We start from the raw sequence: 22,928 nt of genomic DNA on the forward strand, positions 1-22,928 counted from the left end.
ATTGCCAAATATATGGCCAGTGGCATGAATAAATCTTTAATTTTACTATAACATAACTTTTTGTTTATGGCCGGTCTCGGCCGTTTAAGCATAGCACAGTGGTGTGCAAACACAATAGTGCCGGAAAAAAGAAAAATCTGAAAATCACAAGTTTTAAGAAAATCTGCATTTTGCCATTATAGTCTATGGCATACAGAAGCAAAATACCAGGGGAGAGTGATTGTCAAGGGGAAAGACTCCATGTCAGTGCAGTATCTATGGGCTAAGGCAGTTGGGTATGCAAATGACGGGAAATTTACTGAATCACAAAATATTCTAAGTCCAAAACCTGCACCTAACCGTGTAGGTGCTAAAAAGGATCATGTAGGCAGGAGGAGCAAGTAACATGAAAAGGGAGTGTGTTATGCTTGCTGTGAGCACATTGGAGCTCTGTTGGCCAGATTTGCACTTATCTAAGCTCAGCTATGCAAGGGAGTGTGTCTGAGGCTCTAATATCTTACACCATGAAATGAAGAGCGTGTTCGCATCCAGGAAGGAACATTTCTAGTAAAACGTGTTTAACTTAGCTAAACGGATTTGCACAGTGTGCACTGGGACTTAAACAAAAAAAAAAAAGCCACAGGAAACGGCAGCACTTTGTATATGTAAGCAAGAGAGTGTGTCCGAGGCTGTATAGCATTGCTTACCTTGCCTAAACAGGTGTGCGCGGCATGCACCAGGATTTAAATCACAAAAATGAAAAAAATACAGGAAATGGCAAGTGGAACAAGAAAAAAAGTGGGAAATAGCAGAATAGAGGCACTCAAATACAAGTAATAGAGCTGGTAGGTGGAATGTATCATACTCAGCCAATCACACAGGCAGCATCTGCAGCATACCACTATAAAATATGCAAACACCTTTCAGTCTGTTTTTTCCCACAAACTCTACACCACCAGTGTACTCAGATGAGGAAATTTTACCTGACAAAACCAATAAATGTTAGGGGTTGCTGTTGCTCTCATACATTAGTATGTGCAAGAGGCTGAGGGTAGTGAAGAGGACAATGTTGATAACTGCACCAGATTTATAAGGCAGAGAAAAAGAGTGTTCAGGCCCAGGGTAACCTACCAGGGGCTACATGATCTGGAGATAGTAGAGCGCTACAGGGTGGACAGGGACATACTGCAGCAAATTATGGAGCTGTGCTGGCCTCACCTCACATCCAGAACAAACAGAGGGGAACCCATCCCAGTGGATACTAAGGTATGTATAGCTCTAAGAATACTAGCTACAGGTGCTTTCCAAAGACCAAACAGAGATATCATGGGGGGGGGTTTCACAAGCATCTGCATCCAGGATACTCCACCAGTTCCTGGATGCCATGCAAACACATGCCGAGGAGCACATTAAATTCCCTAACACCCATGAGGAGAGGACCCACAATATGCATCTCTTCTACCATGTAGCAGACTACCTGGAGGTACTGGGTGCCATAGACTGCACGCACACCCACATCAAAGAACCACCTGGTGACTGTGGTAGGGTCTACATTAACTGCAAGGGGTTGCACTCCATCAACTGCCAGGTTGTGTGTGACTCCTAGGGCATTAGCATGAATGTGTGTGCTGGCTGCCCTGGAAGCTATCAGGACTCCCACATCTGGCATTCCTCACAGCTGTACCTGGCATTTGCAATGGGGTCATCCCGTATGGCCATCTGGTGGGCAATGCTGGCTATGCACTGGAGCCGTGGATGATGACACCCATCAGAAATGCACACACACCCACACAAGAAAGCCATAATGAGGCACATGCACAAACCAGGATCATTATACAGCATGTGTTTTGGATGCTCAAGTTTGCAGTACTTTCCAGCCACATGTGCACACATGGTCATAGTATGTGTCATGCTACACAATATGATCCTGCAGAAACAGCTGCAGCAGGAACAAAATGTGGAAGGGCTACACAGCCACCCTCCATTGCCAAGACCTCCACAGGCACAGAGAGACTCAGGGTAGGAACATCCTGAGCCTGTCCCTGTAAGCAGACGGAGCCATGCCCATTATGCCCTAGCCTTGGCAAAGAATCAATGCATAGCATATACACTGACACTGTAGGGCCCTAGGGACTGATCTCTCTCTTTGTTTGACTCACACACACAGTAAAATGGATCCCGAACATCACACCACCTATACCTATGTATAGGCAGTATATTGCGTGCATCCAGCATTGTCATCCCTCAAGCACCACCCTCACAACAGCTGCAGACACAAGGTAAATCAGTCCCTGTAACAAATTAAAATAATGGAATGGAATATTCTTATAGCATATCTATGGCATTCATCAAGCATGTAAGGGAATGGAGTGGCTAACTGGGATAGCAGCAGACAACTGACAGCTCTGTGGGACAGCAGGATGTATATCCATAGTACTGCCCTACCCACACAATGCAGTACCACCCTAGTTGACAAATACTGCTATAGTATATGTGGTGAGGCAAATAACTGGGTGGGGTCATTGGTCACATGCATGGATGTCAAAGTGGGGGTCCCATACCCACCACCAACCCCACACAGCAGATCAGCTGTAGACAACCTTACAGAAATGCCTGGCAAAGGCCCCCACATGGTGACATCCATGAAATTCCCACCCACAGACTTTTACACAGTGATATCACAGCAGGTCTGTCAGTGGCAGTATGGCTGTGAAAGGTAAGAAAACTGAAACTACAAATGTCTATGCCGGAACAATCTGATCTGTGGTTGATAGTGTTATGCCTATAGTCTGAAAGATAGGGCACACTGCTATGCTACACGGGACCAAAATGTTAAGCAAATATCAGCACAGTCTGTGCAGATGTGTATCGTGCACAGTCATGTCACCCCCCCCTCCCCATAGTCCCATAGAAATGCAGAAACATGTTCCTATACTTAAGTAGCATCCGGCTGTCATCAGAGTGAAGGCGCAATAGTAACAGAAACCAATTGTCAGTAACACCCACAGTCATCTTACTGCTGCCATCCCAGGTGTGTCTCCTGCCGGCAGCCTGGGAACACATGATCATCAGAATGCACTGCCCTGCTACAGATGGCCTGCATCTGTCATATCTGGCATACAGGCCTCTGTCAAATGTCTATGCCTCACCCACAGTACCCTTTAGTGAGTGTCATGGAGTCCATAGCACCAACATAACACAGTCCACAAAATGCAACTTAAGGCCATGCTGACAACTGCTAAGAGCAAACCTGCCAGCCTCAAGGAGCCAGAAATTGGGGCAAAGCCATGAATAATGGGGTGATGAAGGTCTAAAGAGAAGGACACCTGTGAAATACTGCTCTAATAATGTTATAAAGTTGATGGAATGATTTGCAGTACATGGAATGTCTGATGGGTACAAAGTCTGAAACTGCAATGTCAACTGTCAGTAATATCTGACTTCAACCCTGAGTGACTAGCAAAACACTTTTGCTGGAAAACCACACTTGTTTGGGTAACCAACAAGATATATGACTCATGGATGTGGCATTCTATGATACTCTGTACAGTTGACAGGCAGGGCTAGGAGTTTAAACATGGGAATGTGCTAACCCTGGAAGATGGTGGCATATCTGCACCCTCAGAACCCTGAGCTACAGCCATTGGAAGTAATACAACCCTCCCTGATCACTCATCCTATGCAACATCCTGACCCCAACATGTGGCTATCCAAGCAAAATTAGGTGGGCCATACATATATGTGTGACAAACACACATCTCCAGGCTGGTCAAACAGTCTGACACCCACAAGACCCTCCAAGTGCAGTCAACCATTGAGGAGAGCCCAGTGAAAAGTACTGGTATCTATAGGCAAACATATCTGCCCAGGACACCCCCACATATCCTACCCCCTACAACTCTATTTGGAGTCTGCCTGTCATCCTGATCCTGTCTGACTTATATTACCCAACTGTGGACTGGAAATCAGACCAGGCCAGAACATAAATGCACAGAGATTCCACCATTGTAATATATCATTTCCGCAGCACCAGCAACCAATTGCTTGTAGGCACACCTCTCAACAGGTTGGATAGTGCAATAATGTGTAGCATTTGTCCCATACACCTTGTGTGTGCATCACCCATCATGTATTCCTCTGGTAAATCACTGTGATAATCTGAGAAGGAATGACACCAAGTACTGTACCAGTACATGACAGTGTCAAACAGCATATATGATAGATGTCTGCTAAAACCAGCCCTGTAACCCTTGCAACCCATGCATTACTGAGAGAAATTGTCAGTGTCATTGTATGGCCCATTGTCCCCACATTTTGATAGGCTATCTCCAGATATCTTGCACCAACAGTTTGAGAGGTATGGCCATAGCACAAAACAAACTGGACTGGAGTAAAACAATCCCTGGAATGGAGTCCCATGTGTACTATAGAAGGACACACTGGGCATGCTCATACACTTAGAGAAATGTCAGTAGAATCTAGGAATGAACAGGCCTTCTCCACCTAATGCACTTTCCATTGTCCCACCTTAGCAGTCCTGAAGATGTCTGTCACCATAGAAGTCACTTTTATTAGGCCCAACCACATAACCTCTGTGGTGCATGAGGTAACTGCATGACACTATAGTGCAAATAACTAGTTAGATAGGTGCTCTAATCCCAGCCCTGGCAAATGGAAATGTGTATGTGTGTTCACAACTAAAAGCTTTTGGGTCCAGTAGTCCTGCAGATATCAGTCATCTTAGAAGTGCCTTCTATCAGGCCTCAACCCTATAAGGTCTGTGGTGCATGCAATAACTGTGTATCATGATAGTACAAGATAACTAGCTAGGTAGGAGCTCTAATTGCAGTCCTGCCAAATGTAAGTAAGTGTGTGTGTGTGTGTGTGTGTGTGTGTGTGTGTGTGTGTGTGTGTGTGTGTGTGTGTGTGTGTGTGTGTGTGTGTGTGTGTGTGCGCGTGTGTGTGTGTTCACAACTAAAAGCTTTTGGGTCCATTCAAATCCAGTATACCTCCCCTTTCCCTACTTTAGCAGTCCTGCAGACATCAGTCATCTTAGAAGGGCCTTCTGTCAAACTTTAGCCCCATAAGTTCTGTGATGCATGTGATAACTGCATAACAAGATTGTACAAAAAAACTAGTTTGGTAGTTTTAATCTCAGTCCTGGCAAATGTAGAAGCGTGTGACAGTTGTGTGTGCAAGACTGAGGGAGTTGGGTGTTTGTTTATAGATGAAATGATTTTATGCCATTCCCACCCATGACACTTCATAATGCCCCACCTTATCAGTCCAGATGATGTCAGTCCCTTATCAGCAACCTTAGCCAGCTCATAAGTCTGTAAGCTCAGCAGTGCATGTGATAAATGCTTAACACTATAGTACAAATGACTAGTTTTGCAGGTGTTCTACTCTTCTATCCGGCAAATGTGTGTGTAGGTATGTATCTTTGTAAGTAGAAGTATTTTAATATGTTTCCCAACCACTGCCCTACTTTATCAGTCCTGCTGATGTCATTCTCCATATCAGCACCTTTGACCAAATCTCAGCCCAGTAAGCTTTGTGGCATGTGTGGTAACTGCATAATACAATGGTACAAATCACTAATTAGCTAGGGGTTCTACTCTCACATCTGACATGTATGTCTGTTTGTAGGACAAATCATTTTGATAGGTTAAACACCCACAGAACTATTTTATCAGTCCTGCTGATATGATTCCCTTTATAGGTTCACAAGTGTGTAGTAAGTAATGGCCCAGGAGCCTTAAAACGCCTAGCACATAGAAAGGCCCTTCCATTGTGCCACCCGATGTTACATCTCAGTGCCTATATCAAGTATAGCCACTGCAGTGATCTTTGGGTTGAATTACTACCCATCCAGTCATCAAGATTTCTCTGGAACATGGTCAGCTAGGTGCTCTGCATGACTTTTATGGGAAGTGTATGCCAGGGCATGTGCAGTCTCTTGGTGAGGGACCTGTCCCACCAGCATGTTGTAGTGATTGTGGTACTGAGGTAGCAGTCTTTGCAGTGTTTGGTGTGCATGGATTTATATGTAGCATTTCTAAGCCAGCTGGGTCAGACATGGCTTGTAAGTCAAGCACAGATAGATGCTAATTAGGTTATATAACACAGAGAATAGCTTGGGTCTGCTGAGTCTGTCTGTATAGGATGTGTTTTTAATGCCTAGGAACCCCTTTGTGAGGTGCTTCTGTGGCTTCTCCAGCTGTAGCAGGTGCCTAGTGAGGTACAGTACATGGCAAATGGGCCATAATACCTGGGGAGGAGTCTAATGAGGGAATAGTAGACAGAGATCATTACCTCTGTCTTCCTAGATGCAAAACCCTTGGTAATGCAATGTGCCATATAGAAGGACTTCCTGACCACAGTGGCAATGTGGTGCTTGAAGAAGAAGTTGCTGCCAACCTGTGTCCCCAGATTTCTTATAAAGTCTACAGTGTTCATTGGTCTCCCATTGATGTGGAACTTACTGGGAACTGAATGTTTTGCCAAAGGGGATGATGATGCATTTTGTGGTGTTAAGCTTCTGGCCATGGTTTCCATACCAATCTTTTGTCTCAGCGAGGCCTTTCTGTAGGATGTCTGCATCATTTGTGGAGTTCATGATAGCTCCCAGCTTGCAGTTCTCTATGAACTTGGTCAGCCAGAGTTCCTCTGTGTTGGGCTGGACTCCTGAGAAGTAGACAGGACACTATCCAGTACTGATCCCTGTGGGACCCCACTCATGACTGCTTGCCAATCTGACTTGGAGTTTGCCACTGTCACACTGTGTATTCTGTGAACCAATTTGCAAACCACCCACTGATATAGGGGTTTATGCTTAGTTTGTTGGGTTACCAATAATGCCTGACTGAGGAATGGTATCAGAAGCCTTGGCCAGATTTAGGTAGGCTGTATGCAGTGCCTTACTGTCATACACAGCACAGCGCTGGTGACTAACTCACAGATGTCAACCAGGTTGAGCAGGCATGATCTGCCATTCACAAAGCCAATCTGTGGGGAATCCAGAGTTAGGAGATCACCCATATCTCGGTCAATCAGCCCTGATGATGCACCCATACCTATACATAGTAGACTTGTCAGGCTAAGGACCCAATAATTCCCAGGGTCTGTAGATGCTACCCTTTTATGGAGAGGGATGACTGTAACAGCATAACATTTTGGAAGGGCAAAGCCTGAGGTGAGGCTGTGACTGACCAGGGCACACAGATGTGGTGCCTGGTCTCCTTGTATGTCATGTAGAACACAGCCATGGATATGTTGGGGTCCCATGGGAGCTGTATCCTTGCCTGTGGACAATGCAGGTCTAACCTGGCCTGCAGTAATGCTGGGTGCCTGGTATCTATCTGCCATTGTGATTGTCCCCTTGGAGGGGAGAGGGGTAAAGCTGGCATTGACTACGTTGGCAAGACTGTGACTAATATCTGTTGTGTCAGGATAGAAAACAGCATTGTGCAGTAACTCACAGCACTTGTGGTTATTGCTGTGGAGGTTGTCAATATAACTATCAAAGGTTCTACTGATTGTTGTCAGTGTCTGCTGCAAATCTGCCTTGATAGCTTCCTGTAGGTGATTACATGAGGGATCCCAAGTTGCGACTGAGGCTAATAAAGGGGTTCACCATTCTTGGGGCACCACTATTTTCTGCAGCAGTGTTCTCCTTCTGTTCTACACTTTAGTAATGGCAGGGGACCATCACAATGGCTTCCAGTGTTTGGAGCATAGTGTCTGTGTTCTGTTGGCTATGGTAGTACAATGAATCTATGCACATGCTTGTGCAGTGCATATGTGTATGATGCAACAGTCATGCAGCTATTTCCCATTGGCATGGGTGCAGTAAAGTCACCCACCCCTGTGTTTATGACTGCAATGTCAGCATTGGAGAGAGTTCTTAAGGTGGTTACCTTTGTGGGGGGTGTGGGTGAGATGTTGAGCTCCATGTTGATTACATCATGTTTGGATTGGACCAGGTAGGGATTGACAACTGTGGTCGAGCAACAGTTCCATATGTAAGTAATCAATACAGGTCAGGGTTGTTGCATCCTCTACTGGGGGTCAGTATGAGCTGGTCTAGGCCATTGGAACTGATGAATTCCATGAATGGTTGGGCCTGTGTACTGGTGCTTGACTACTTTCCCCGGGTGATGGAGGGGTAGTTGAAGTCTCCTACTATGTCTGTCTTGCATAGGACCATCATTGATGACAGGGTGTTGAGGAATGTGCATTGACAGTCTAGGAACATAGCTGGGGACCAATAGCAGGCTATGGTATGGACTGTACTATTCAAGAAAGTCAGTTTTACAGGAAGTACCTTCGATGCATTATGCTAGGATACTAGTCTGGAGCTGTGCATATCCATTATGGATATGGAAACAACACCACCTGTGGAGGTGTGGTCCAAGTTTTGGCGTTGACAGTTGTGGAATGCGACTTAGCCTGTTAGTGCAGGGCTGCTGTTTGCTGCTGTGAACCACCTCTCTGTTACAGCACAACTGTCAATGTCCTCCACTCTGAGGAGTGCTTTGGGTGACTGCATATTGACAGATGTGTACTGTTGAGCAGCATGTCCCTAGATTGCAAACATGTTTATCTGTTATAGTGGTAATTTGATTTGGAACACTGCCTAATAAGGCACTATGGGATGGCAAGTCACTTACCCTGTACCTGCAAACCCAGGGATGACAGATTTAGGACCTCTCTGGTAAGGCATTGAGGTCTGTCAATCATGTTATCCCAAGCAGAGAGATACTGGATCCCCTGAGAATGACACACAACACATAAGCCAATGTTTCAGTCAATTATCTGTTGAAAGTACTGCAGCATCATTCTGGGTGATGCCAGTGTACTGCTCAGGGTTACTGTCACATCTGCCTGGACTGCATAATCTGAGTGTTCAACCATGTCTCTTGTCATATAGCCCAGGGAGGTATGTCTCAGGTCATTCACACCCACATGGATGATGATATAGTGATACTTGTAACTGTTGTGGAGCGGCCTGACTGGATGTGTCATGTGTTGGATGCTGCACATGATAGACAGTTGACTGTTACCTCCTCCATAATCAACATGGTGAGTGGGAATCTGTGTGCCACAGTACTGAGTCACCCATGATTACTGTATTCTGCAAGGTGGTCAGCCTTAGGAGCTTAGGTTGACGGGCAACACTGTGTAGGTGACATATGTGTCCTTTTGCATGTGCTATGTCGTGGTGTCTGAGTGGGTGTCTATATTGCTGTTCTGTGCTGTTTGTGTAAATGTCCATTGAGTGCCTCTGCGAAGGTGGGTGTCTGGCTTTTCAGTGTATGTCAGGGCTGTCGTAGGGGGGTGTTGTGGTGAGCTATGTGGTCCACATGGTGTGTGCAGGTGTTGATTTTATCCTCTTGACCAGCTAGTCTTGTCTTTGCTGGAGAGTGCATATTTCCACATTTGGTCATATAGGGGTAACTCTCACTGGTCTGAGTATTTGGAGTTTAGAGTAGAGGGTTGCCTGTGTACATGAGGCAGTTGTAAGAGTGCCTCAGAATGGACAAGTGCACCAGATTAACGGGTGAAAACACAGAAAACCCCACTTCAATCATGCCAGGAGGGGTGGTCATAAGTAATAAGTACTGGGGCTAATCCCGTGATGAATGAGTACTGCTGATGGCTCCCAGGTGTGATACTCTTACTGATACAATAAACTTTTGAAGTGCAAAGCTATAATGCTATTTGAAGTGCAAGACGGAACTAGCAAGATATATGGTAGAAACTGAAGGCAGACTTCCTGCCACCTGTAATTCTTTACCTCAGCTGTGCAGTTATCAGCACCTTTGGCCAGTTGCAAGTACAGTAAGCTCTGTATCACATGCAGTAACTGTATAGCACTACAGTAGACATAACTAAATAGGCAGGAGTTCTCATCCAAATACTGGCAAGTGCGTGTGTGAGAAAATCATGTACTGTGTGGGTTATACCATTTTTGACTTGTGTACCACACTTTACACTTCCCTTCACTGCACTTTAGAAGTCCTGTTGATGTCATTCACTTTAGAAGTACCTTTGGACCAGGTGAAATTGTATAAGCTCTGTGACACTATAGTAGAAATAACTAGATAGGCATGAGTTCTGATCGCATTACTGGTGGCTGTGTGTGTGCATGTGAATCAGATACTGTGTGTCTTATACCATTTTAATTTGTGTTCCACCCATTACACTCTCCCCACCCTACTTTACTACTGCTGTTGTTGTCATTCACCTTAGAAGTACCTTTGGACAATGTGAGATTGTATAAGCTGTGTGGTACTTCTACTAACTGTGTAATGCCATAATACAAATAACTAGATAGGCAAGAGTTCTAATCTCCATACTGGCAACTGTTTTTTTGTGTGTGTTTGTGTGAGAATCATGTACTGTGAAGGTTATACTATTTTGAGTTGTGTAACTCCATACTCATCCTAATTTAGTAGTCCTGTTGATGTCATTCACCTTATAAGTACCTTTGGACATGGTGAAATTGTGTAAGCTCTGTGACACATCTGATAACTACATAACATTATAGTAGACATAAATAGGTAGGAGTTCTAATCTAAATGCTTTTGTGTGTGTGGGGGGGTCATATCTTGTGTGACTGGTACCATTTTGATGTATGTACCATACATGGCAGGTGAACACCTCCTGATGCCATTACTTTATATAGTGTGGTTATGGCATCTGCCTCACATGCAGCATGTGAAACCATTGTACAGGCCGTACCACTCCTCTGTATAGCTGTGTCTGGAACATCCAGATGTTTGGAACTTATTAGTGCTCTGTCTGCCTTAACAATGCCAATGTACATGATATAGTTGGCAAGTAGGCCACAGTGAATGTACTGACACATATGGCAGCATCAGGTATCATACCTGACTGAAACAGCATACTCATACAATGTCTGTTACCCTCACACTTTTCCATGCTTGTAGGTGCAATACATCAGTCCAGATACTTCGTTTTACAAGTGAATTGTTCATGTCATGGGTCACATTAAAGGTTGGAAAAGGTGTGGACTGAGATACTTTGGTCTCAATCACTATATTTCAGGAACAAATGGCATATTAACAGGTGTGTGTATACATTTTATATCCACTGTATAGCAGTAATGTTTCACACATGTCCCTACTTTAGTCTGTTTGTCCAACACATTGTGCTGGTGTTTGTCAAAACATCCTGCACTGACAGGTTGTGAGGTATGCTACAGGAATGTTACATTCTTTTCAGATAGGACCTGTGCTGACCACTGTGATACAATACAATTAACCCCAACACAAATTAACTTGCACACAAAGCAATATGGTTATTAGTCATAGATGTATGCATGGTAACTTGCATGCCCTCCACGTGCTTGGGATATTGCCAAAGCACAACTGAACAATTCCATAATCACCAGCCTCAGCCTGCTGTCCCATATGCAGACCAGAGTGACCTATGTAGTTGTGGGAGAGAGGTATTGTCAGCAGACTCACATACGCATTTGAAAAAGGATGGATGCAGCATGTCTGCACATTTACAGTACAACACCCAATACTACACAATTTGCTGTCCTTCACCATAGATTTTCACTTCTGTGCATTAGAAATCCCCATCCACAACTGCAATCAGATCTGGCACATGCATGTAGATATTGCACAGATACAAGTATGTCTCATACAGTAGTCTACTAATACCCACTGGGACCTTACCTGCATGCTCCTTGTCCATTGTGTGTCTGTGTGTCACCCACCTTCAGCAAGGAGGGCTTTGTACCCTGGTGTTGTACTGTGATGGGTGTCCCAAGCTTGGCAAGGAGCTCCTCATTTAATTTCAGTGGGGCCTGCATGGCTGGCTCCCACCTGTGGTTGTGGGGTCCCTGGCCACAGCAGCAGCCCTTTGCCAGGCATGGCATATGAGGTTGGTGGCATGATGCCACACCTACTCATATGTACGTATGTGCAGACCCACCTAATTTATCCTGTGGACAGGATCATCTCACAGGGTGGTCCTCTCCTGCAGATGTTGATGGCTTTGTCCCAACAGTACTGTGTGGTTCTGTATTATGGCTTCCATTATTAGGGTGCATTCCGCTGGTAAAAAGGTCTCCCACCGGTGATGTTACATTGCACCTGGTAGACACTAACAGTGAAACACATCACATGACCCCATACATTTGGCAACAGTATCTCCAATACCTGCACATGTACCTTGAATGCCAGCAGCCAACACTCACAACCGTACCAGTAGCCAACACTCACAACCACAGCATACTCATGTAATCTATCAGCATAGTATCAGCTTGCATTGTACTCCTGGCCCTGATGAGTCATATTACCTGCAGTGAGGGCAAGTTCTTTGCATAATCCATCATTCCTCATTCAGGTCTGCGTACATGGATGAGAGTATCTCTCTATCATGTGGACAGTGTGTGGATGGTGCTGCGGCTAGGTGTGTCTACAGTGTGTAATGCAGCTGGGAGCACATGCCTGAGTTTTTGTAGGATGCCGTCAGGGATGATATGATGTCCCATGGATACTTACATTTGTTGCCTTTCAGTAGGCAATATGTATCTGCTCACTGGTGATGAGGGGACAGGTGTGGCTACAGTAAATATTCACCTATAGTGATGCTGAGTCAGGGGGTATGTTTGCCCTAACCCTATCTGCATCAGGTTGCCTGTATCTATGTTGTGTGTGTATGTGATCTGATTAGCCACCATTATAGGTTGGATTGGTATGTTGCCTCCAAGACTGCAGACATATGGGAAGATGTCCTTGTGATTGTCCCTGGTGGACATCTCCAATTTATACTCATGGTTGGCCTTACAGTAATCCACCTAAGACTCTATATGCCTGTTCAGACAATGGCTGGCTTGATGCCAGGTGGGTTCCTGCCCCTACTTTGCCCTGTACAGCCACTATAGGGACCAAGTCTGTGGTTTGTGTAATGCTGCTGTGCAGCAAATGGGATTACTGTACATTGGTGGAGACAGGTATGACAAGTAAGGTATTGCTGAGTCCATACAGCCATGTATGTGTTCAATCGATTGTTTGTAGTGAGCATGGCCACAAAGTCATAACACAGTTGGACACCTCTCCAATTTAGTCATGATAATCATGCTTACTGTACTAACCATGGCTGTGTCAGGGCAATGCAACAACCAGTAGCTGAAGAAATGTCTCTCTTTTGGGTGCACAGTAACTAAGATTGCACACATGTACAACATGTAAAGCTGTTTTAACTGACATTTGGCATCCCATGTCTGTTTTCATGACGTGGATACATGCACCTACTCATACTGACATGTGCATAGCTAATACCCCACATACATGTCTATTCTATGTCAGTATGGTACACTAAATTCACACTCTTGCTGTTCAGTCATCCCTCTCAACCTGTTACAGCAGGACATCTGTAGGATGCCACGCATTCATGGGTGCAATTGGACAAAATCACTGACAGTGTCTCAATATTGCTGTAGCATACCTGAGTCATTCAATAGCACAGTAGCCTTTGCACTGACAGGCATCCCCTGGAGGATGTCCAACAGACATATGGCAGGAAGAGAGGAGAAAGGCTAGGAGGGTGCTATTGATGGTAAGAATTGCTTATGTTGGCAGTATGAGTGGTATAAGGACCAGGCTAGCTGATATGATGGCCAGGGGATGGTTGATATATTGTGTGTGCGTGTGTGTGTGTGTGTGTGTGTGTGTGTGTGTGTGTGTGTGTGTGTGTGTGTGTGTGTGTGTGTGTGTGTGTGCGCGCAAGAGACCACATGGACACATGGAAGGGGATCATGGTTGGGTGTATAGTAGGCAGGTCACAGTTGTGCTATCAAGGTGTGGACTGGAGGTGAAAGGGTGTAGGGCTTCTGCTAAAGGAACATTATGCCAAGAGTGTTTTTGGAGGGTGACATAAGTGTCTGATAGACTGATGTTTCTGAAGCTGTAAGCTGATGGTGTAATGATGACTGTTGTTAAGTGCATATACTATGCAAGTTGGTTGTGCGATGGATGAGAAAGGGAAATGTGCCGTCACTTGGATGACGTGGTGATAACTGTACCCAAGGGTGACAGACTGGTCATTGCAGCAGATGTCAAAGGGCATGTTGGTGAAGGGAACAGAAGGGATGGAGAATTGGTGGGTATGTACGGTGTTAAAAGGAGTGGAGATGGTGAGATGGTAGTGAAATTTGCAAAAAGGATGGACATGGGTGTGGTGAATACGCACTATAACACGAGGGAGGAGCATAGGGTAACATACAAGATTGCAGTAAGATGCACACAGGTGGAATATATCCAATGTAGGAGGGTCAGTTTGAAGGAGATTGGTGACTGTAAAGTGGTGACAGGGCAAAGTGTATTTAGGCAGCAGAGAATGTTTGTATGTGATATGATGTTGGTGATCAAGATGAGGAGGAGTATGGGGGCAGCACCAAGGATCAAATGGTATGAATTGGAAAAGAGTGCTTGTGAGGTGGAGTTCAGTGAATAGTTGAGACAGACACTTGGTGGACGTGACAATCTAACAAATATTTGGTTAAGTATAGCAGAACTGGTAAGGGAGACAGCTAGACAGGTGCTTGGGGTGACATGTGGATGGAGGAAGTAGTACAAGGTCACCTGTTGGTGGACTGTGGAAGTACTAGATAGTATACAGAGACAGATGCTGGGGAAAAAGGAATGGGATTTTCAGAGAGATGAGTAATGTAGGCAGGAGTATGAGGAGATGATGTGCATGGCAAAGAGAGAGGTGGTGAAGGCTGAGGATGGGCATATGAAGAGTTTTATGACAGGTTGGACACTAAGGAGGGATGAAAGGAATTGTACCAATTGGCTGGACAGATGCATTGCGCTAGGAAATATGTGCAGCAGATAAGGGTGATAAAGGATAATGAGGTATATGCACTCACAAGCGAGGAGAGTGTGTTGAGGACATGGACAGTGTACTTTGAGAGGCTGATAAATGAAGAAAATGAGACAGAGAAGGTTGGATGATGTGGGTATGGTGAACCTGGAAGTGCAATGGCTTAACAAGGAGGATGTAAGGATAGCTATGAAAGGATGAATTATGGCAATCCTTGTTGGTCCACATTATATACCAGTGGAAGCATGGGGTTGTTTAGGAGAAATGGCAGTGGTGTGTTAGCCAGACTGTTTACTGATATCTTGGGAAGCGTGAGTTTGCATGAGGAGTGGAGAGAAAGTGCTTGGGATATGGTGTTAAGAATGAGGTTGATGTGCAGAGCTGTGATAACTACAGAGGGATAACATTAACCAGTCACAGCCTGAAGTTATGGGTAAGAGTAGTGGAAGCTAGGTCATGCAGGGAGGTGAGGAGTACTGGTCAGCAGTATGGTTTCATATGTGGAAAGGGCACTACTGATGTGATGTTTGCTCTGAGACTGTTACTGGTGGAATACAGAGAAGGTCAGGAGTTGCTCTGTGTCTCTCTGGACTTAAAGAAAGCTTATGACAGGGTGCCTAGACAGGAGTTGTGGTATTGAATTATGAAGTCATGTGTGGAAGAGTTATATGTAAGAGTGGTACAGGATATGAACAAGCAGTGGCGGCTGGTGACTTCAAATCAAAGGGGGGCTGCAAGAGACAGCTGAATGAGTGAGGTCAATGGGAAGGGGTGTGGCCAACTAGAAAGGGGAGGAGCTATGCTCAAAACCACAAAAACTAACTAAATACACAGCCCTGGGTGCCAAACTGTCATTATGAGAGTCCAATCAAGACAAAATGAAGTGTAGAAGAATACAAATATTTCAATGCATTGGCTGCATGAAAGCTTATTTAATATCTAGATGGAAACAAAAAGGTTGTGAGGCATGAAAAAGTAAATTACTTTTTAAATACATTAATGGAATGCCAGTCAAAATCAAGTATAAGAAAAACAAGCAGCACTGAACTCAAACCACGTCTTGCACTGCAGTTCTAATTATAATTTATATTCAGCTTTATTAAAGTACCAAGTAACATGCTGAAAGTAAACATTTCTGATGCCCCCACTTGTAAAATGTTTCTTATCCTAAAAAAGACCTGCTGCCTGACAACTATCTACTTATTTCATGGGGAAAACATGATCAAAGTAAAAAAATGAAAAGCAAACAAGAAATAAGCTCAAGATACATTGTTTAAAAGGATTACTGTACAGGTTATGGACCACACGATGGGCATTCTGTTTAGTTTACGGGTAAAACCTGCAGAGATGACTGGAAGTCTCCAAGTGTAATGAGCTTCTTAAAATAATGTAATCCTTCCTTTATTACAAATACTGGCATATGCATTTCAATACCCAAGGCTTATACATTATATAGTTCAGTATTCTCTACATGGCAACAACAGAAAGGCTTTCAATGTTGGCAATTCTTTAACATTATGCTTATTAAAGCTTACTTGCATCTTACGATCTCAGCCAAGCTTACCTGATGGTCATTAAAGTATTGCTACTTAAACACAGAGCAACAGGCACTTTGAGTAATAAGCATAAATCAACAGTACAAAAAATATGACAGAAACCAGACCATTCTGCAAAAATCAAGGACAGATGAAAAGCCACTCTAGTACTTGTGTCTACCTTGGATGGGGGGGGAATACTTTGCACGTTTACACTGCATAACTACTCCTTGCCTTGCTTCGATGCATCCAGAGTCACTACATGGGGGGTGGTGTGCAACAAGTATGTCACAATTTGAAATGTCTCTGGCTGACTGTGATGGCCCTGACACATTTTTCATACCTCTCAACCTCAGAGCAAGAAATCTGGACAAAGCCATACAAAGAAGTGGGACAAAGGCCCAAAAATAAGGACAATTTTTAAATATTGCTCTTATAAACTTAGAAAGATAATAGAATAGGTCTTGCATTAGTATGAATTTTCTGGATGGTATGAAATCTGAAACTCAAACGTCTGTCATTATTTTCTAACTTCAGTCTTTAATGATGTGTCACTAATTTGCCAAAAAAAAACACAATTTTATGAAAAATGGGCCAAAATTGCGATGTAAAAATATAAAATAGCCACACAATACAGCTGGGAACCTGTCAAAGAAGGGACACTTTAATATTAGTACTGCTAACTTGAGGAGCTGACAAAATAAAAGAATCTACATGCATTTCTGAAATAAAAGTAATCTATAACTCTGATTATTACAGTTATTTCTTAATTGTAAACCCTCCATGTTTTCTTCCAAAATTGCTATTTTGTGGAGGGATTACTAGGGGGAAGACCAACATTTTGAGCCAAAATCAGGGACAGTTGAGAGGTTTGGCTATGCCTAATTCTATAAAGCAATTTATTTGCATGTACCTCCCAACCTGTTAATGCAATAAATCTGGACAAGGCCAAATATATTGGGGAAACATATAAACAGTACTAAAAATTGCTCTTGTATAAACTGAGACAGTTGATAGAACAACAGGTCTTACTTTAGCATGCATTTTTCTGAAGGTTATAAAGTCTGAAACTCAGTGTGTCATTATTTAGTGACTTAATTCCTAAATGATTTGCCAGAAAACAACAAATTTTATGAGGAACAAACCAAAAATAAGAAGCAAAAATCTATTAATTCTTTGAAAATCTGGACAGTTGGAAGGTATAGTTCAGCTGGAGCTGTCTTTAAGTTTGCCGCCCTTCCCCCTCACAAAATCATGGTTGAATGGAGCCTCCCCCTGCAGCCATTCCAATGATCCATTACTTGGCTATTTCACTCCATTTACCGTAAACACTAATGTGCATACTGATTTACTTCTATGATGATTTGGACTTCATTTGAAAGTTTTATTTTGCATTTTACAGCAGAAACACTAAGACATCTGCTAAACAAACTTAGCATTAAAACTTCTCTGCCCTTGAAACTCACATTCATTGAAACAGCATTGAAACCCACATTCAAAGAAAATAATTTTACCAGTGGCAGATAAAGATTAATTCTGGGCTGTTTTCAAATCATAGGCCCCTTGCATATGAAACATACATGTGCTCTTTGATACACATTCTTACTGTTTTGAACATTTTTGCAGTAAACTATGAAACAAAACGCATGCACCAATAATGACAAAACTGTCCAATTCAGAACATCTTTCCAGCAAACAATGAAACAAAATGCATGCACCCATAATGACAAAACTGCCCAGTTCAAAACATTTCCATCATGAAAGTCTACTCAAACTTCTACAGTCCACCATTATCAGTAAATATGCACAATTCTACAGTCCACCATTATCAGTAAATATGCACAATTCTACAGTCCACCATTATCAGTAAATATAGCAACCAAAACCAGAACAAAAGGGAAGGAATTCCCAAGGACGATGCCAGAATCCAAGCAGTAGTAAATTCACTTTAATTAAAGCCATGAAGAACAATAAACCGTTAAGCGCTTTCATCTAAATACAAAGACTTCTTCAGAACAAACATTGCAATCTTCCTAAACATTTTATACATGTAAAAAAGCCCGCTCTTTTCCTAAATTAGAATAATTAATCAATTAACTAAAAGGTATAAAATCTGAAAAATGTCATTACATGTATTGTGAACATACAGATGCACTATGCTACTGTTTGGTTGGTTCAGATATTCTCTATTACAAACATATGCTATCAACATGGTGTAAAATCTCAAAATATCAAAAATATCAGAAATAACCATAAAAACCTAAAAACATGTTAAAAAATAAATTAAAGGAAAATAACATTACATATTGGTGTAAATTGTCCCTGACAATATCAAATCCCTGAAGCCAGAAAAATTATAGTTCACAATATTAGTGGGTTTGATATACAATATCAAATATGAAAAACAGTTCTATATGATGTGTGAACTACTATTATACAAACAACACATATGAGAAAATAAATCAAAATATTATTTTCTGATAAGTGGCTTGGTTGGAATAACTTCATTTAAACCTGGCGGTCTGGCAGAATTAAGCCTAATCTGCCATTTGATCTCTTTCTCTCCTACTAGAGCTTTCACATTTCCACCTCTTGGATTAGGAATAACCATCTCCAAGATAGCGAATTTGAACTCACTGCATCCAGGGCTACTAACTGTGTGTCGGTATAATGCATTGTTCATATCATGTTTCCTCAGACAGTAAATGTGGTCATAAATTCTGTTTTTTAGTCTTCTGTCAGTCTTTCCTACATAAAAGCTTGGGCAAGAAGCACATAAAGCTAAATAGATCAAATGCTGGGACTGACAGTTGCCAAATCTAAAAATGACCTTACTGTCAATATGGTTTTGTAGTGTAATACTTTCAGCTTGGAAAATATACGGACACATAGAACAGTGTCCACATTTGCTAGTACCCTTCCTATTTGAATTACCTTTATTACTATACATAGTTTTTGATTCAATAATTCTTTTTATGTTTGTTCCAGTTTTGTATACAAAACAAGGCATATAACATATTTTGTCCTTGATACCTTCATCGCTCATAATAATATTCCAATTGGACTTAATTATTTCTCTCACGTTGTTGGAAAAATTACCATATTTTAAAATGCATGCCTTCCCAAAATCACCTTCTAAGTTAGTTTTCATAGAATTGGAAGCAGGTTTATCTTGGTCATTATTCAAACCTATACCTAATAAGGGAGGATATTTCTTACCCCATTCTTGTATAACATATTGTGTGACATCCTTAATCATCCGATGTGGATATCCTTTATCTGCAAATAACTGCCCTATGAATTCTAATTCTTTCATCATATCATCTTTCTGAGAAGTCATACGAGCAGCCCTGATGCACTGTCCCTTAATAATACTATGTTTTTGAAAATGGGGCTGTGCACTGTCGAAATGAAGATATCCATTACTAAAAGTACTCTTCCTGTAAATCTTGGATTGGAAGGTACTACCATCATCATAGATGTACGTGTCAAGATAGTTGATTCCCACCCTGTATCTATATCAGTAAATATGCACAATCTCTGAAAAAGTAAAAAAGTCATCTAAATAATTCCACATTAAATAAATCTGTAACTAATGAAGAGGTTGCTGCTAGCAAACACCTTTATATTTCATGGTTTCATTGAAAAATAAAGGGTCTGATGCCCGAGGAATAAATTGCCTATATTACATTAAAAATGATAAGCTAGTAATATTGCAATAGGAAATGGATGGCAAACTGATAAGGCTCATAGTTAGTATCTTAACGTTTTCAGTACGGCAGCATTCACCCCTTGTGGGAGTAGAACCAACAACCTTCTGCATCAAAAGCAAGTACATAACCTGTTGTGCTATTAACAATGCAATCTGACTTAGCATACGCAGCACTAAACTTCTCTTCCCCTGCAGCTCTCAGCTCCTTGTAAAATTTACTCAATACTCAACTGCATCTCAACTTTGCAGCACAAGAAATCTGGAAAAATACAAATTTATTGGGGGGGGGGGGTCAAAAGCCCAAAAACCAGGGGCACATTAAACATTGCTTGTATAATCTTGGAAAGTTGCTAGAATAAAATGCTGTGTTACCACCATACATTTTACTGCCAAGGTCCCTGTGCAAAAGAGTCAGAGCAACATACCACTATGCCAAATCATCTGCTTTGTGAAAGAAAAATGCTGTGTTACCACCATACATTTTACTACCAATGTCCCTGTGCAAAACAGTCAGAGCAATATACCACTATGCCAAATCACCTGCTTTGTGAAAGAAAAATGCTGTGTTACCACCATACATTTTACTGCCAAGGTCCCTGTGCAAAACAGTCAGAGCAACATACCACTATGCCAAATCAGCTGCTTTGTGAAAGAGCGGAAGACTGAAACTTAAATGGCTATCATTTAATGAATTCAGTTTTCACCATAGCTGTCAACCTCTTAGCACAAAACACCTGGACAAACCCAGTAATGAGGGAATACAGCCCTCAAACATATTCAGTGAATTCATTTCTTGCCATAGCTGTCAACCTTAGCACAAAAAACCTGGACAAAGCCAATAATGGGGTAATACAGTCTCAAAAATAAGGACAAACTTCAAATATTCATCTTATAAACTTAGGTTGTGTCACTATGTATTTTCTGAAGAATATGAAGTCTGAAATTGAAATGCCTGTCAATTTTACTTCTGACGGAACAAAAACAATTTTCAGCAGAGGCCCAGGGAGAAATACTGCAGACACGTCTTTGTAAAATGGCAGGACACCAGAGCAAATCCACACAAACACAGGGATAAGATGCAGACGCCACACAGAAGGTACCCCAGCCAAGAATCAAACCAGAAAATCTATAGCTGTGAGGAAACAATGCTACCACTGCATCATCAGATATGTAAGGAATTAAATATTCAGAAACCTGAAGTCTGAAATTCAAATGCCTGTCAATTTTATTTAACATTTGTTAATCAGGACAGTCTGACTTGGAACAAAAAACTATTTTCAGCAGAGGCCCAGGAAGAAATAATGCAGACATGCCTTTGTAACATGGGAGGACACAAAAGCAAACCCACACAAACACAGGGAGAAGATGCAGACCCCACACAGAAGGCACCCCATCCAAGAATCAAACCTAAGAACCTGCAACTGTGAGGCAACAATGCTACCACTGCATCATCAAATATCAAGCATTACAGCATTTAGAAACCATAGATATTATGAGGAACAGATCAGATCAAATATGAGGCAAAAATCTGCAATTTTTTTACAAATGGTGGAATTCAGGTCTTTAACACCTGCATACAAGGTACAGGGTTCAAGCCTGAGGTATTCCCTACCACACCACCATGAGTCTAACCACCAGTATATAGCAACTGGGGAACACACACACACACACACACACACACACACACACACACACACACACACACACACACACACACACCTACCTTACCTGTAGTAGATCTTGTGCCATAAATCCATAGCTGCAAACCACCGCCTGTCCATATAAATCCATAGTTGCAAACCTGCTCCAAATCCCTTCATGCCATAAATCCATAGCTGCTGCAAACCCCCACCCGAGCACATCCACCATGCAAAATCTTACCCCAACGGGAGTCCGTTGGAGCGCATCCACCACGTGAGATCTTCTCCTGATGAGACTCCAGACTGCTGACGTTGCAATCCGAGTCCGATGACAGTCTATGCAGTTACAACTGTAACTGCATAGACTTCAGGGATCTCTGCTCTTACATGTTTCCCAGTCTGGACTGCTGCTGAAACAGTCTGAGCATGCCCCAGACTGTCTCAGCAGCAGTCCGAACTAGTGCGCATGAGCGAAAGTCCGCGAATTTTGAATTTTTTTTTTTATCTTTTATTTTCTTTTAATTTCTTTATTTTTACAGCTGGGGGGGCTGCAGTCTGGCAGTCTAATAGCACGGGCCGCCCCTGTGTACAAGGGTGGTGTGACAGCATTGAGGTCTGCATTGAGATTGATGGATGTGTTTAAGGTGGAGGTGGGATGATATCAGGGATCAGCTGTAATCCCTTTGTGATCTGCAATGATGATGGACAGGTTGACAGACAAGATCATTTGTGAGTCCCCGATGACTATGTTGTTTGCAGATGACATTGTGATCTGTATTGAGAGTAGGCAACAGCTTTTGGAGACTTTGGAGAGGTGAGCATATGCTCTAGAGAGGAGAGGAGAGGAATGAAGTCAACAGCCCTAGGACAGAATATCTGTGTGTGACTGAGGGGAAGGATAGCAGAATGTTGAGGATGCATGTGGTACAGTTGGCAAAGGTGGATGTGTTCAAATGTTTGGGATCAACATTTCAGAGTAATGAGTACTATGGAAGACAGGTGAAGAAGAGAGTACAGGTAGGATGGAGAGGATGGAGAAGAGTGTCAGGAGTGATATGTGACAGATGAATACCAATAAACGTGATATGTAAGATCTACTCGAGGGTAGTGAGACCACCTTTGTTATATGGGTTGGAGACAGTGGCATTGACAAAATGGCAGGAGTCAGAGCTGCGCATGGCAGAGTTACAGATG

This window comes from Protopterus annectens, chromosome 2.part0 (assembly GCF_019279795.1).
Source record: "Protopterus annectens isolate FY-2018-M chromosome 2.part0, PAN1.0, whole genome shotgun sequence".
Classification (NCBI taxonomy): domain Eukaryota; kingdom Metazoa; phylum Chordata; order Ceratodontiformes; family Protopteridae; genus Protopterus; species Protopterus annectens.